This window comes from Eumetopias jubatus, unplaced genomic scaffold (assembly GCF_037043125.1).
Source record: "Eumetopias jubatus isolate StellerSeaLion01/CBP00866 unplaced genomic scaffold, mEumJub1_p1.0 scaffold_17, whole genome shotgun sequence".
Lineage (NCBI taxonomy): Eukaryota > Metazoa > Chordata > Mammalia > Carnivora > Otariidae > Eumetopias > Eumetopias jubatus.
In genome coordinates this window covers 7,592,546-7,609,101 of record NW_028274823.1, presented here as the reverse complement: position 1 = coordinate 7,609,101, position 16,556 = coordinate 7,592,546, and the positions used below count along the sequence as shown (strand labels likewise).

The 16,556-nt window shown below is 49.4% G+C and overlaps 1 protein-coding gene across 3 annotated transcripts in view; it reads right to left on the bottom strand.

Moving 5' to 3' along the window:
* Positions 1-16,556, bottom strand: part of CTBP2 (C-terminal binding protein 2) — a 156,553-nt gene that overhangs the window by 95,007 nt on the left and 44,990 nt on the right. For 2 of the 3 annotated variants that reach the window (XM_028119972.2, XM_088019972.1), the window contains one exon: positions 12,202-12,303. The exons of the other annotated variant lie outside the window; for it this stretch is intronic. The gene's annotated coding sequence lies outside the window, so the exon portion shown is untranslated. The remainder of the gene's footprint in view (positions 1-12,201; positions 12,304-16,556) is intronic. 3 annotated transcript variants of the gene reach the window in all.

Below are 16,556 nucleotides of genomic sequence, written 5' to 3'. Positions count from 1 at the left end.
ACATTCTAAACTATTACACGCCTCCAATTAATTTTTGCAGCTTTTGCCTGAAAATTTAATGAGATAGTAGTGGGTGAACCTGCTGACTCTAGATTATGTGTGTGCTCCCAATATTAATGTTGGCATAATAAAATAATCTGATCCATACTTGATGAGAGTGTCCCCCGTTGCCCCCGTGGTAAAGGTAACGTGTAAACCAGGGCTACTCGTTTTCCTCTTTTAAATCCAATTACAAAATTTACTAGTCTCAAATTAAAATGCCCCCCACTCATCAACCTGGGGGAAAGAAGGCAACAGCGCCATGTAATTATCCCCCAGCTCCATTTCTATGACCATTTCAGACAGTGGTGAAGACGGATGGCTGTTTGTCTAAGACCTCGGCTCTTGACCACGGAGGCTGCACTTGTCAAAAAGCCAATCCCGAAGAGGCAGCGAGGGCGAGCGCCCAGATGAGGAATCCCTCACTCAGTCCAGCTGCAGGCATCCCTGGGGCTGACGTGCCACAAGTGGGGTCCATACCCCCACGTCTGCTCATGTGCAGACATACGTGTACCTGAGTGTTCAAGTTCAGCCAGAGACGGAAGAGGTCTCAGCCATCGTCCACTGGACTGAGGGGAAGCAGGAGTGTTCAGCCCTGGGAACCGGCCAGCGAAGCTTGGGCAGATCACCCCAAAAGCCAAGGTTGATCCTTACCTACGCTGGAAGGATGTTTCCAGATGCCATCACTGGTGGCTAAGAATTAGCCGTGGCAGGAGAATACACAGCACTGAGCCGAGCGCCTGGATAGGGTTGGCCCTTAACACATCATTTAGTTGGAATCTTTGTGTTTAACAGCTCGTAGGGAAGCTGGGGAGTGAGTGGGGCTGGAAGAGCCTCCCGTTCGGGCCCTCCCCTGACGTGGCCCACACCCCAGCTGCATCTTCCCAGTGCCGGTGAGACAGCTGGGGGTCTGCTTCTGCTGAACAGAGACACAGACAGACTCTGAGGTTTGAGCCGCCCTGCCAGCGCCAGTCCAGCCTGGAGGCCTAGCTACTGCCATGTGCGACGGACTTGTTCTTGTCTGGAGCCAACCCTGCAGGTGGGCTTAAGGAGCACTAAACCCCACAGACACGACACTCAACAAGCTCACCTGACTGTGAGCACTTAGCCCAGTGGGATGCCCCGTCTTAGAAGATGGTTTGTTTGTACACAAACCTGGGGGTATATAAAGATTATAGAATGGCTATCAAATCAACAGCTGATCAGGAACACCCAATATTAAACCTTTTTATACCCAATGTCTGAGCTGTCAGGGTTGGGGGTGCGGTGTGGAACATGCTAGGTGTGCAGATCAATCCTGGACCCGGGTTCAAATCCCACATCTGCTCCTCCAAGTCCCAAGAGAAGTCAATTAACCTCCATTATCTATTAAAATCTTAAGAATAAATAAGGATAGCTCCCCCTGCAACCCTCACAGGACCAGCCACATACACGGGACCAGACGAGGCTGTGTGCTTGGGAGTGACAGGCATGCAGAGAACACTCAGCGTGTCGGGCTTCCTTCTCACTTGTCATTGCTGCCGGGCCTCCCTGACGCTCCAAATAAAGTCACTTTCAACTCTGCTTTCCATACCAAGGCAAAGTGGCAACATAAGCCCCAAACCCCAACACTCGGGCTCACTGAAGAAACCTGTCTCCCCCAACTCAACCAGAAGCATCTCCTCCTCCTCCTCCTCCTCCTCCTCCTCCTCCTGCGGGGTGCAGCTTCTCACTCTCCCATTGGGAAAGTTGGGACTTCCCGGATCCCCAAACTACCAACAAGTTTTTATTTAAAAAAAAGGGGGGGGGCTCTTGTGTTACCAAAACCGGAGGGGAAGCAAAACCAGGGAAGGCAGCATCACCTAGGAGGGCAGAGGGTTCTGAGGACTTCCCAGGCCCAAGGTCACTTGCTCTGAACCCATCACTAGCCAGTCTGGTCTAGGCTGGACGTGGGTTATGGGGGCCCGAGACTGGGGCCAGCCATCCTGGATTCTTCCCAGAACCAATACCAGCACACTCTGGCCAGAGGCACCCTCGAGAGAGGATTCTACAGGGGCTCAGGCCTAGTTCCAAGGAACCTGGAAAAGCCCCCCCCCCCCAAATTCTACACCACCAAGGCCCTGGGGAAGACACAGTATGTCTCAGCAAGGTCACATACAGACTGTGAACCCCTTCTCCTATGTTGAGGAACGGAAGCTATTAACTGTGTTACTGGCAAGCACAGATGTTGTCTATATCTAAAAATTCCCAAATAGATCAATTAGCATATTATAAAGAATTTACTTTCATTTTTCCTTGGCAGATCATAAAAGCCCAAACGCAACACTCAGTTTGAAACTGACAAGTGCATATAGCAGAAGATGCTCTATTAAACGCAGACAACAGGAAAAGTAAATGGTGTTTATAATGATTAGCCACCTAATTAATTCTAAGAGTAGAATGTCCAAAGCTATAAATCCATTTCTTTGGTAACTGAAGCTCGACATCAAACAAGTCACTTCTGTGCTGAGAATGGCAGCCCTAACATCTTCCCGACATTTGCATCCAGCAATAGGGCTGTCTTGAGGGTTTTCCAGGGAAGGTACTCAGAATCTATGTGAAAAAGCAACAGAAATAAATACACTTGCACGCGCGCGCGCGCACACACACACACACACACACACACACACACACACACACACAAATAGCAGCAATAGATTCTGAAATGAAAACAGCTTCGATGCTACAAACATGGCTAAGTATTAACAGACTCCTAGGACAAGTGTTCCTCCCCTCCTGTGGCAATTAGCTCAGTTTAGAGGGAGAACTGCCCAGGCTCCTGACCCCGTGAAGAAATCTGGGGGCCTCTGTGTTTCTTCAACTTGGCCAGGGAGGATATAGGTGGTAGATTCTAAGACAGACCGAAGTGTAACAACATGATCACCCTCTGAAACTCTGTGCCTCTTCCTTACTTGTGACTTCAGAAACTACCTTCTGGGGCAGGAGTGGGGGAGGGAGAAATGCACAGGCAGAGTAAGAGCAAGAATACCATGGAACCAAAGTTGATAATAGATGCAGAGCTGTCCTTCTTCCCATACTTCCTGAATTTTCTTCCTAGATTGCAAATCAAAATCTGCATTTAAATAGAATATTTTTAATGTAGAAAAGAGGAAGCCCTAGGGTACAGAGGTATTGCGTTCAATATCTATGGGCACAACACTGCATTTCAAATGAGATGCAGCATTTTGAAATTTACTGAATATATTACATATTCCAAATTGTCTTCTTATTACCACTATTTTTACTCGATTCTCCTATCCTAATAGGTGTGTTTCTTTTATGACCAGGACTGTTAATAAAAGTAATGTGATATTACATCATGCTATCAACTGAATCTTGAGAAAAGATTACAACAATCCAAGGATCTCATAAGCCCCTGGCTCTGATAATTCCAGCCATTATTCAGTGTGAAATTCAAACAGTCTGAATTCATTAACATTGGTTGCTACAAATCTGCATTTTCAGACTTTGCCATAAAACGCAGGAGTCCAAACCTGGTGACCTGAATCGATTGAACAGCCTTTAGCGCGAAGTGGCCCCGCTCACAGGCCTCTCTCCGCACAGTTCTGGGTGCTGGCCCTCTCCACGGCTGACCCACCACTGCTGGCCTCACGCTTCATGCTCGGTCATGCAGGCAAATCGCAGAGACCTCGGGCCACTGACAGAAGAGGGACGACCCGCTCCCAGTGAAAGACCACATTGCTAAATGGGTCTCCAGGTTGCTGATCACATCGGGGCACAGAACCTTGACTCCAACACCTCCCCTCCCTTACTCGGCTCAGATCGGCTCACCCTCACAAAAATAAGAACTCAAATCCAATAGGCATATATGAGAAAGACTTCGGAGAACCCCACACCCTTTGTTCCTTGATGAAGAGAGATCACTGCGAGGTTGACGGTGGGGGGTGTAGGGGGTGCAGCAGGGGGTATGCCTCACTTCCAAAGTCCCAGGAGGAAACCACGACAGAACTGTCGTGAGCAAGAAGTCTAGCGTTCTAGCCACTTTTCATCTAAACGTTCACGTAACCCTGACCGCAGGTGTGTGCTCTCCAGCCGTGGGCAGGTCACCAGGGCTGACCCCAAGCCGAGGGCATGGCTAGCTCTTTACTGAAGCTGCTAATGATGGAGAGGATAGCAGCAGTCATCCCTCAGAAGCCCCTACCATGGGCCAGGTACGTGGCTAAGCCCTCCTCAATGAGAGTTTCACTGGACACCCCAACTCTTGAGAATAAGCACTACTATTCACCCCCATTCGACAGAGGGGGAGCCTGAGGCACTAAGCACAGAAAGCTCCTACCTGCCCAAGGTCAACACCATCAAGGGTGGCCCAGGTTGCCCTGAAGGCATTTCCTGGGCCCGCCCTCAGGATCCTTCCCCCCACCCATCACCAGGGCCTTGGCCAAGTCTTTGCCTCTGCAACTGGACTCTTTCTTTACCTTTCCCGTGCAAACATGCGGAAGATGTGCCAAAGCCATCGGGCTGCTGGAGGGAGCGGCTGCTAGGATGCAATTCCATGCTAAAGAGCTGGGTTGCTTCCCAGCCAAGGCGAACGCTGCATCAATCTGCTCTGTTTAAACACACAGGCAGAAGGCTTTCCGGACTTAAACAGGCCTCTGTGGTGCGGCCACTTAAGCCCGTGGGAGATCAGAGTACAAATCAATATGAATCCTCCTTCCTAGAGGAAGTTGCAACCCTACCTCGCGGTTTAGAGGTCATCTTCTGCTGTAATTAGGAAGTAGCAGGGAGTTTCGACTAAATTATGAAAAGCCAGGACTCTCAAAGTTAAGGTTTTCAACAATGTGGGGCCAGGGCTTGTCAGTTCCACATGCAGGAAATGCCGGCTTCCAAATCTCCAAAGGCAGGCAAAGCAGGCGGCCACCATGCTGGGTGCATGAAGGAATGTGATACGCAGGCCATCTGTCCTCCAGTCCTAAGGGGCCTGCAGGCACGAGGCTCTGGGAGCCAGTTGGGCCTTCTTGAGGTCCTCATAGTCCCTGCTCAGATGTGGTCACCGCAGCTGGATCCAGGAAGCCCCCATGCCCACGAGGCTACCACAAGCCACACTGAGTTCAAACTCCCCACCCCGCCTCCGAAAACTCCGGAACACATATACCTCCCCCTAGGCAGGTAGTGTGTCATGCTGGTTTGCCTTCTGTCTGCAGAAAACACTCCCAAGCTAATGCAGAACCAACCCTGCCTTCCAGACAGATGCTGGGACAGGCTCTCCCACATGGGCCCAGCCATTCCACCCCTCCCCGGCCCCACCACAGCCTGGGATCCACTCATTCAAGAAACATTCCTGTGGAATCCAGAACATGTGGACCATGTACAGAAAAATGAAGATGACGGGAGCCGTGGGCATGGCTTCTACCTCAGGAAGCTTGCAGTTATCGCTCTGGAAGGTTCCATGTAATCAGAGCACTGTTTGTTAACCTTTATTATCCAATTTCACCTGGTAGAGTCTGAAGGCATGGCATCATGAGAGACTAAACTTCTGGGGAGAATCTGAGCTAACAAGGACTAAAAGGGCTCACAGCCCATCCCAGGCTACCTCCTGTACTCAGGGAAGCCAGTGAGGACCCAGCAAAGCCAGTCCCAGTAGATGATCCTATTAAAGATGCAGAGGAGGCCAAGAGGCCAAGGGCAGCTTGATGGAGTCTAGACCTCCTGGTCCTGAGCTCCCGAAATGTGGTAGCAGCCGTGAGTTTTCAGTCCGCAGAGGCTGCCCCGACTGGCGGGACCCGAGGGGCATGCCAGTGAACCTGACCTGCCACGCCCTCGTCCCAAGCTGCCCCGGGAAGAGGGAGCAAAAGCACCAGCCAGCCATCTGAACGGACTCACCCCGCGCCCGATGGAAACTGATAGCCCTGCTCCAGCTGAATTTTTCAAGGAGTTGCAGGTTACACCCTGTCCAGGCCAACCAAGGTTTCCTTTGAGTTAAACAATGTATAGTTGAACCGGAAGAGGGAAGGCGACCACAGAAAAGGGGTTGGGTTACAGGCACAAGAACCAGATAGCTTTACCACCGAGACTCATTTTCTGCAAATCTCCCCTATGAAAAGGCAGCACGACACAGTCCGCTAAATCAAGGCCCACCCCAAACAGATCCCATTAGGAGCTGGCGTGGGGACACCCGATCCTGTCTGCCTGGAGAAAGATGGGGACTGGGAGATTGGGGTCCTCTGTTCCCACTGTTCTCAGTGTGCATTTACGAAGAAATGGAAATCAAATACCGGGCTCAGATGCTCAGAACTGCTCCTCATGCACGGTGCGTGTTTTTACCCCCGCACGCTTTTTCCTCCCAATGTTCTATCTTTTTGCCATATATAATTAATTTTAACAGCCATCTCCAAATTACCCCACAGGCTGGTGCCGGTTCTTTTCAACAGTTCACTGCTGAGAAATTGATTTGTTGGCTCCCCGTGCCTAAAGAACCCACATAATGAAATATGTATAAATGTCACTGGTCGGGCTGCTTCTGAGGATAAAGTCCAGGAAGCGCTTTCACCCCCCCTGCACAGGAGTCCACTCGTGGTGCATATCCTCGGGTATTACTCACGTGCCCCCATGCAAAAACCAAGGAATTATACTGCATCTTCTTTTAAAACCTCCTATTTATCCTTAACTGGTACAAGTCTAGGGGAAATTATCTTAATTGCTACGTGGAGAAAATGAATTGCAAATGCACTTGGTTAACCAAGAAGACTATTTTTAACAGCATGTGGCCAGCTGGGAGTGGCCGAGTTTGCCAAAATTAAAGGAATCAATTGATCGATCGATGGATGGATCAATCGAGCAAATGTGTTCTGAACACACTTGAACCTGGAGAGGCGGCGTGTGTCCCTCCATGAATACCTCGATGGGGGCACAATAGGAATTACAACCCAGACCAGGTTCAAAAAAGTTACTGGTCTAATGCATCCTAGAAGACGTAGTAACAGTGGCAACACACAAGCCCTATGCAAAAATACAGGAGAAAAACCACCTTTTCCTCTCCTGTGAATCACCCTCGGAACGTCTGATTAGAGATCCCGTTTTCCTATGAGAAAGTTCACTTCCTCACCCACTCACACATCAACATACATAATCCTTATTATGAAACTTACTGTAAACAAAGTACCATTTCCTTCCACCAGCAGAGCCCTCACCCTGTAGGCCATCACCTCCCTCCACTCCTCCCCATCCCCCCTAACACCCATGCCTCAAGCCTCGGGGAAAGCACAAGAATCTGTCCACTGACAGTTGCCTCTGGTTGTCCCAGAACGTGGGCTGCTGGTCCCCAGTTCACTGGGGGGACCAGGGGTAGGACAGCCTCTGTCTGGGGCGTGTTTGGGCATCCATCACAGCCAGCCTCCCAGGAGCTTTCTCTGGGCTCCATGGCCACACCCTCGGGGGCGAGCAGCCGCCCGAGGTCAGCCCCCACTTCACATGGACCAAGTGTGAGGGAAGGGACAGACTCACTGCACACCTGAGAACAGGAGCACACCAGAGAGCTGCGGCCCCCAGGAGTCACCACTCACTACAAAGGGGTCCTGTGATGATGTTGGCACAGCCAGTCACCGTGTTGTAGTGTTTCCACAGGGGGAGCCGGAGTTTGGGCTACACAGTGTCTCCAGCTCTATTCTCTCACAGGTCCCGCGTGCCAGCAAAGAGATCCTCGCTTTTCTCGGAAAGGGAGGTGGGCCACACATCCACGTTTCCCAGCATGACAGGGTCGCAACTCCTGCCCCACCAGGGGAGAGGGATGCAGGGAGCCATCACTCCCCAGCCGGGCCCTCCAACCGCAGTGCCATTCGGCAGAGACCCACCCTGGCCAGGAACCCCAGGAAGTACTGACAGGCTTGCTTATTCTGGACACACGGATGACAGAGTGAAAATTAAGACCCTCTGTTCCGTTCCGAGTCTCCTTGGCTGGTTAACGGCTGTGATTAGAACCAGCAGTCTCGAGGGGTGGGAGGTGGGCAAGAGGGTCAACAGCAGGAAACAAACCCACCAGGACGAGTCGGGAGGCTGGGCCTGTGTGGTGTGGTGTGGACAAGGAGGAACTCTTGAGAACAGAAACAAGGGGGCTAGGCTGGATGATCTCTGCGCTTCTATGCAGAAGCCGAGGTAGGATTTTGAGATTCTCGGGAGGAAGGAACACGGGGGGAATCAACACCTCCCAGAGAATGGCTCCCATGTGAGCTCGGATCTGCGGCTCAGGAAATAAAATCCAAACAAGACCCAAGCACCCAGAGCTCAGCTGGGGCCCTCCTCCCCTCTCCGCAGAGCTGACTGAAGCCCCACCAGCATCCCCCAGCCCCCATCTCGGCCTCCTAGCTGTTTCTCATCCAGAGAGTTCCCCTACAGATAGAAGGCCCTGTGAATCTTCCTCTGGTTTGCTGTTTCTGATGTTGGCAGTCTTGCCTCGCCGAAAATCTAGAGCAGGATCCCACATCCCTCGTGCAGGCCCAGAGCACAGGAGGACCCTGGAGGCCACGGTGCCAGGACCAACATACCCACCCCATGGTGTAGCTATTGGTTTCTAGAGCAGGACAATACTTCCCTTCTGTTTCCTCGGGAAAGAATCAGTCTTGGCAGAAACAGGGCAGAGGCCCCAACGACCAGGCAGAGGGCTTCATGGAACCCTGCTGGTCCACTCAAGCCACACTGCAGATGGCCGGCTCAGCCTGGTGCCCATGGCAGGCCCGGGTGAGGCTCTCCCCACCCACCAGGCACAGCCGTCATCGGTGCCCTGGCGTCCCCCGCTTGCCACCATTTCTGGGAGGCTTGTGAAGCGGACTGAGCTTGCACATCATTATTATGATCTGTCAGAACAGCACGGTGCACAAACTTCTCTGGGTGCAAGCAGCTGGATTCGCTGCCACATCCTTGCCAAACCACAGCCACGGCTACCCTGCCATCATTTTACGGAATAAAGGCTGAGAACTCTGATTTGCATTTCCGCGTATTTGTAGACATTTAACAAGAAAGCACCTCTTCCTCCCTACCACTTCTGCTGCGATCACAAGGTAAATGGGGGCTGGGGCAAGTGTTAATGCTCAGTAACAAAACAGTTCCAGAACAACAACGACCCGTCTGAACTGATGGAGAATGAGTTCTGGTTCCAGGAGAAATCAGCAAACCAGAGGGCATTTGGGGTTTTCATTTTAACAAGTAACAACACACAGAACGAAGAGCAAAACTACAAAAAAACACCAAGATGTAAACTTCGCATGTCATGATTCATTCATGATGACAAAATGAGCCTCTCTGCAGGAAGAAAACTGAAATGTTTCATGTGAAATTTATTTTTAAAAGGCTATAAACCAAAATAATGAAGTCTAGAATACCAGGCACACAACGCTCTTAAATGAGGACGTCCTCAAAAATACGAAGGTCAGAAAGGCTATATAAATGGTTCTGGAGCTTCGGAGGTTTGCCATTCTGAGGCTGTGGCTTTTTGTGAGTTTTGTGCAAAACATCTACTTCCTTCTCCTCTGCCCACATTAAACAAGATTTGTCTAGACCAGAGACCTCAGCAGGTGAGTTACTGGGTTGAAATCAACACGTGGTCCTTCCTCAGGCTGGAATGCCAGATACCCCTTACGCTGCTGTATATGGACCACAGGCGGGGCTGACTGGGTGGCTGCCAAAAACGGGGTACAACCTACTGGGCACAGTGATGAGCCACAGACAAGAGCTCCAAGAGCCAACACATGCCTCTAGGGATATGCGGGAAACTCCATCCACCCTGTATTTGTGAGGGTGGTCAGGGCAAAGCTAAACTCCCAGCAGGATGCTGGGCATGGGGCGTGGCGGGGGGGGGGGCACCGGGCAAATGGTTTGGTTGTAGACAGTGCATCCCCCCAGCACAATGGCCACGTTCCAACTATGGTCGACCCCAGCGTGGTCCCAAATGCCTTGAGCACCTCCAAGGTGCTGTCAAAAACTGTTTCCCCAAATTATGCCCCAAACACAGAAGCGGGAACAAGTGTATCAGGCCAATGTCTGAGCACACTTGGTTCTCAGGAAAAATCTGTTATCAGGAGCCGTGCTGCAACCACATTCTGATACAGATGCATTTATGCAACGTGAATGCTCTTCTCACTGAGATCAAAACCACTGATAAACAGGAGCCTGCAGTGGTTCAATTATCAGGTTGAGTCAAATGAAAATGCTGTTACTCAACCATTTTTGATATATATTAAAAAAAAAAAAAGCCCATTTCATCTTTTACTATGAATTCCCACATTCCTATCTTTAGAGGAAATAGTTTTCCAACCCTGTGGTGTCTATAAAATGTACCAAGTGTTACTTTCCAGTTTTGGGTATCCAATGGAGCTGTTCCCCTGGCCAGCAGGTGAGCCTCAAGCACCTTTCAGTGAAGGACTTGACATGAGGCACCACCAGTGTTTGTACACGGAACTGGATGCCTGTGGGAGGGAGTCCACTGGATTTCCATCACCATCGCCATGAGTCCCTGGAACCATCTCTGGCCCCAGCACCCAATACTGAAACCAACACCCCACCAGCCCCAGGCCCACAGAGATTCTGTAACATCATCTCTCTGCCTGAGAATCCTGGATTAGACTCCAGCACACGGTCTTCAAGAAAAGTTCCTTTTAGAAGAATGGGTGAAAAAAGAATTAATGTTGGCCTTGAAAGGCAAAACTGAAGGTCTATGACTGAGAGTGGCCATCATGACTTACGAATAAATACACCCCTTTCCCCCAAAGAATGGTCAATATTCCTAGTCTCTTGCCCTCTCGAATGCTCAGATTCTTAGAATTGTTCCAAGAACATGGAGTGTCCTCTGGTAAGCAATCCTCTCAACTACACACTCTGCTGTGGTCTTTGGTCGGGCAAGCCCTCTCGGGTCATCCCGGGAGAGGCTTCTGGACTACCACACCAAATTTAATCTTAAAAAACAGGCAGGGGATCTTGGGGACCGTCCTAGCACAGCTACTGAATTCACATGAAAGAAGACCTCCAAATGCCTGGAAGAGGCCCAGGTCCCGGTAGTTTTCGGTCAGGATCTCCAACTGACCCTACTCTATGGGGAAAGGGGGGGCACACAGTGAGACCCTTCCCTGGGCCACAAGCCTCTCTGCTAGCTAGGTTCAGGCCGTGGTTGTGCTCAGGCTCCCGCCCACTGGTGCTCACAGAGGAATACTGCACTGCAGGGCTCTAACAGAGCCCAGCTCCGAGAAAGGTGGGCCCAAGCCCGAAGGGGTGCACCTGCCTACTCTCCAAACCAGAGGCTAGATGCTATCCAACACTTTGGGCAACACTCCCAGGGGTTTGACAGAAAGGACACCGAGAAAATTTGCTCTCCCACTCTTTGTCTTGCTTTTAAATGATGCTGTTAGCTCAAGGAGAAAACATTTTTTTCCAGCAGGATAAACATCAATCACTTCTGAGAAGTTGCCATTTTGAGACGTTGAGTTAAGATGCAGGTTTTGTGAAGAATGGCAAGCGGCGTGTTGCGACTAGACTTCTGGACCTCCAAACCTTGCTCTGGGTAAAGGATTGAACTACATTGATTGAGGATTTTCTCAGCCACACTCTGAGGGAGTGCAGGCAAAATTGAATGCTCTCCTCTGTGCACACCCACATCCCCAATCAACTCCACCAGAAAAAAAAAATCACTTCACACTCAAGACATCCTAGAGGTTGGTAGCTCTAAAAAAATCCAAGCTCATTAGAGATGTGCTTCCATCAGCAAGCTGCTGTCTTTCTAAAGACGTCCATCCACCTTTTCACTCGAGCGTCTTTGGGGTGGCATGAGACTATTTCCCTAATTCATTTTTACTCTTTGTAATTAATACGTTGAGAAGTCCTAACACGACTTCCATTCTGCCTTGAGTCTCCTAGTAGTATAATTTCCGTTGACTTATCTCTGTGGCAGCAGCGAGAGCAGAAACAATCACTTTACACTGAACTATATTGCTTCAGAGTTAATTACATGTATTTTGCTTTTGATAAATGAAAATACCAGATGCAATTAATTGAAAGACAATCAATAGAATCCTGTTATTAGACATCCCAATGAAACATCCAGAGCCTGCTGGCAATCCATAGTCATCAACTAATTGAAAACACATTCCAGAGGTGTTTTAAAAAACCTGAGCTTTTACCTGGAGATATTTTACAGTAACTCACCAGTATAAATCTGTCCACAAACTATAGATCACACGATGGGCTGTCCGTCTTTTTAAGGGATTCCAGCTTCATTGGTTCAAAACCATTTAAGGCGATGAGAGTCTGAAAGTGAAATGAATTGGGTCAGTGGAGCTGAAGGAGTGATTTTTTTTTTCCCTCTGTTGTTTACATCTAGCCATTCCTTAATTGCATTTTTCCAATGCCTTCGATTCTAAGCTACCAGAGGTTATTAAATGGTTTCATTAAAAATACTATTTGTCTTGCTTTAGTCACACACCAGATCAAATTAAACAGTAGAGCACCAGAACAAATGAACCCTTTCCATCTATTCTGACACAAAGCCAAGTGTGCAAGACCAGAAGGTGATATTGTGTCATCACCGTGAAAATGTCATTTACATCTCTTTACATCTCCGAGTAGCGAGCAAAGGGACAACACAATCAATACCTTCAAGCAAAAAGTATTACCAACTGTTGGAGAAATATGGAAGTATGAAGTGCAATTCATAAGCCCATGGTTTATAAGTGCTATTAGCATAAATGCTGACAACTGTTAATCCACTGTAACTCTGATTAACGGTTGCAGTTGTCCATTAATAGAAGGCATTTTAACTTACTACTGAAATTGATTACTCAGTTAAGAATTCAATCCTAATGTTCAATAAAATTGCACTTTCTTGGCAAATGCAATATGAAATGAGGTGATGCATTAAACAGCACTCACATTTATTTTACTATACAAGGGATGAAGAGGAAATCTACTGTGGTGTCATCACCTACTTGAACCACTTCCTATACAGACAGAGTTGTCAGAGGGGCAGGTGGGGAAGGTACCCCTGGGGCAGACAGAACAGGCAAGCGCGCGGGTGAGCGTGTCCGAGTGCCTTTTCGGGGACTTTCCCATGACAGACAGGATTGCACCACTGCAGTTGTCATGCAACCAGACTGTCCATGTTTCAAGGTAGTATTTCTCAAGGCCCATGAGAAAGGAGAGGTATGCACGTCCTGGAAATGAACTGTTGCAGCCAACCCTGACCATTCCCAGGCCCATCTTGTAATCAATCAGGATTCAGATGGTTGGTTAATATTTTTAAAAGGGTATGAAATTACGGAAACCAGCTTCCTAGCTTCGCTCTACTTTTCAAACCATTCGAATCTTAGGGAGCAAGAGTTTCCTAATATACTTTTCCCCCCTTTAATTTTTTTTAAGTAGGCTCCACTCCCCGTGTGGAGTCCAATGAGGGGCCTGAATTCACGACCCTGAGATTAAGACCTGAGCCGAGAGCAAGAGTCTGACACTCAGCCGACTGAAACACCCAGGTGCCCCACTTTCTCCTCCTTTAAAACAATGGCGTCATCTCTTGGGATCCAATCCTGTGGCATAACCTGCCCAATTACACAGCAAGTCAGGGAAAGGAAAGCCATACTTGTGTTTTCTATTCAGCGTAATGAAGCAGAGCATCCGGGTGCTCCGACGTCAGCCAGCTCCCACACCACAGCTAGATCCGAGTCAAAGGCAGGCATGGTTCTGAAGAACTACTTAGAAGAAGGGTGACCTCTATAGTCAGGGTTATCATACCAAAGGTCAAAAAGTAATTCCACTCCCACACCATCTTATGCCCCCAACTTTCCAATTTAAGGAGGGGTGGGAGGGAGGGGACGGAGACATGTCAGCCTTAATTTATTAAGTGCTGGGGACGGAAGAGCAGGCACAGGCTCTCGGCAGTGCTGAGCATCTAACGACACAATTAAGTTTCATGTTTAGTAACTAAGCATTTAACTCTATCTAGGAACCATCCTGAAATTTTCAGGAGACAAGAGCTTGCCTATCAAACTCCTGTTCACCCTTCAAAACCCATCTCACTGAGATCACCTTCCTGCTCCAGCTGCCAGGCTGTTCCATACCCTGACCAACTCCAAGTCTCTTCAGTGTTAAATGTCTCGATCGCATTCATCTCTAGATTTCTCCAGGTGTGGAACACAGTCGAAAATCAAATATTTAACTACCTGCATAATGGAATCTTTCTCCTTAGTCTAGCACTGCTCGTCCTAATAGGTCACAAGCTTCCTTTTTCTTTGTTTCCAGTGCTTTGCACAACAGACACTCGAATGTTTATAGATACATATATATGTAAATGACGCATTTCCAAAAACATAAGGAAATGATATGTACATCTGACCCTCAGATGACACGAAGGTGAAGTGTGCGGGTCCACTTATATGTGGATTTTTTTTTTTCTGATGGAGAACAGTCCTGTAAACGTCTTTTCGCTGATGATTTTCTTAACAATTTCTTTTTTTCTAGCTTGCTTTACTTCAGTATGGCCTATAATACAAACAACACACAAAACCTGTCAATCGACTGTTTATAGATTGTGATTAAGGGCTTCTAGTCAATCATCGGTTACTGGTAGTTAAGTTTTGGGGGAGTCCAAAGTTCTATGTGGATTTCTGACTGTTGAGGGGTTGGCACCCCCAAACCTCATGTTGTTCAAGGGTTGACTGTATAACAGGAAGAGGTCCCTTTTGGAAAGGAGGGAGAGAAGGAAAAGTTACTGGGGAAGTGAAATTGAGCAGGGTGTGTGAAGTTACTTCTTGTATTTAAACAAAGCTTAAAGAGAAATATACTAACACGTTCACACTGGTGGGTACAGTCTTACTTTGAGCTAATGCTTCATAGCGAAACCAATTCAATAGGGAACTGACAACTTGGCCATTTAGAAGGCTTCACAGAGGAGGTGACAAATTCAGGAGAGCCTGCAGACTGCCCAAGCCAACAGGGACGGCTTATGTAGCCGATGAAGAACACCAAAAAGGCTTGGAAGACTGCCGGAATCTTGATAGCCGGTGTCCACTGTTACTTGAAGGTAGTAAGAAGAAGTACTTTCAAAAAACTGGAGCAGGAGAAAGGCTACAAATCCACAAGCCCTTGTTTCTGAAGATACCTGGGGGTGGCACCGCGTGCGGGAGGGCCGTGCACACCCACCAGGATTTACGAACTTCCAGGAGCGTGCAACAAGACGCGGATATGACTTCGCTGATCACAGTCGCCACAGCTCCTACAAAAGCAACCTCAGGAGCCCGAGCGGGCTGTCCCACCGAGTGTCCCGGCCATAGCGGGCGAATGCCAGGCAGCTCCCGTGTCTGGCCAGGGAGAAAGGCTCCTATTTTTGGCCTGTACCATCAACCTGGGTGAAGCTATTAAAGAGCACTTGGCAAATGTGTTCCGCCCATATTGTGTGGTAACAGGGGCGTGCACGGGGGCCTCAGCCCACGCCCGAGGAATGCAGCACCCAGACGCTGAAGGAATCTCAGCCAGGCCACGTCCTGGGGCTTTCTACACACAGGAAACAGACAATTCAGGACACGTTGCCTAGAAGGATCTTCTCCTCCTGGGTTTCTAGTTCCTTCTCACAGGAAGTCGGGCAGATGAAAGTTACTGTTAGGGATATAGTAAGACTACTTTTCTGAAATGGAATGAGAGGAGCACCTGGGAAATCTGCAAAGGACCGGAGCAAGGTCAGGCCTACAGAGGTCAGGCGGGGGCCGAAGCGCTCTGTCCTGGCTCATTCTAGGAGAACCCGTCCTGCCTGGACTTCAACCGTCTTTCCCAACGGCTCTTGTGTCCTGCATGGCACCGAAGGCCCTCAGGCATCCAAACTGCAGTGAGGAGAGAGTACAGGGCGGCTCCGCCTGGGCTCTCCCACCCTCCCAGCTGCGGCAGGCATCATTTACAGACAAAAAGCCCACTGACTTGCACTTGCTCTGGGTGAGTTCTTCTCATGCTACTTCTTGCATCTCCGGCTTTGATGCATTGGCTACTGTTACCACTTGGGGCTTGTCTGAGCCCCACCTGGATTCTCTGCTCTGACTCACGTTTGGGTCATCTAGGCTTTAAAATGCCCGTCCTACTGTCCTGCCATGAGTGATGAGAGCCGCTTTACCCGCTGGTCCTAAGTGGAGCTCCTCCTCCCCCTCCCCAGCCTCATCGTCCCCAGGCTGGCCAGTGAGCTACAGTACAGCTCAACCTGGGCGATTATTAGAAGGGAAAAGACCCTCGAGTGGCAGATGTGGACGGAGCAGGTGGCCCAGGCTCCTGGAGAGCACCAGCCTCATCTGGAACCAGCTCACAGCGTCCACAGCCTCCTCTCGGATCCAGGGAACCCCATCGGCATTCACCACTTAAACAGAAAACCTGAAAGCAGCCCGCGAGATCATCCCTTAGGCAATCGTGAATTTTCTGCAATAAAGGGCCACTGGGAAGGGACCAAGGGAAGAGCACGGAGCACTAGCAAGACACCACACAGGAGAATCCCAGGCTCCATGGGTGAGGATGACCAACCCACTCCCTAGGAC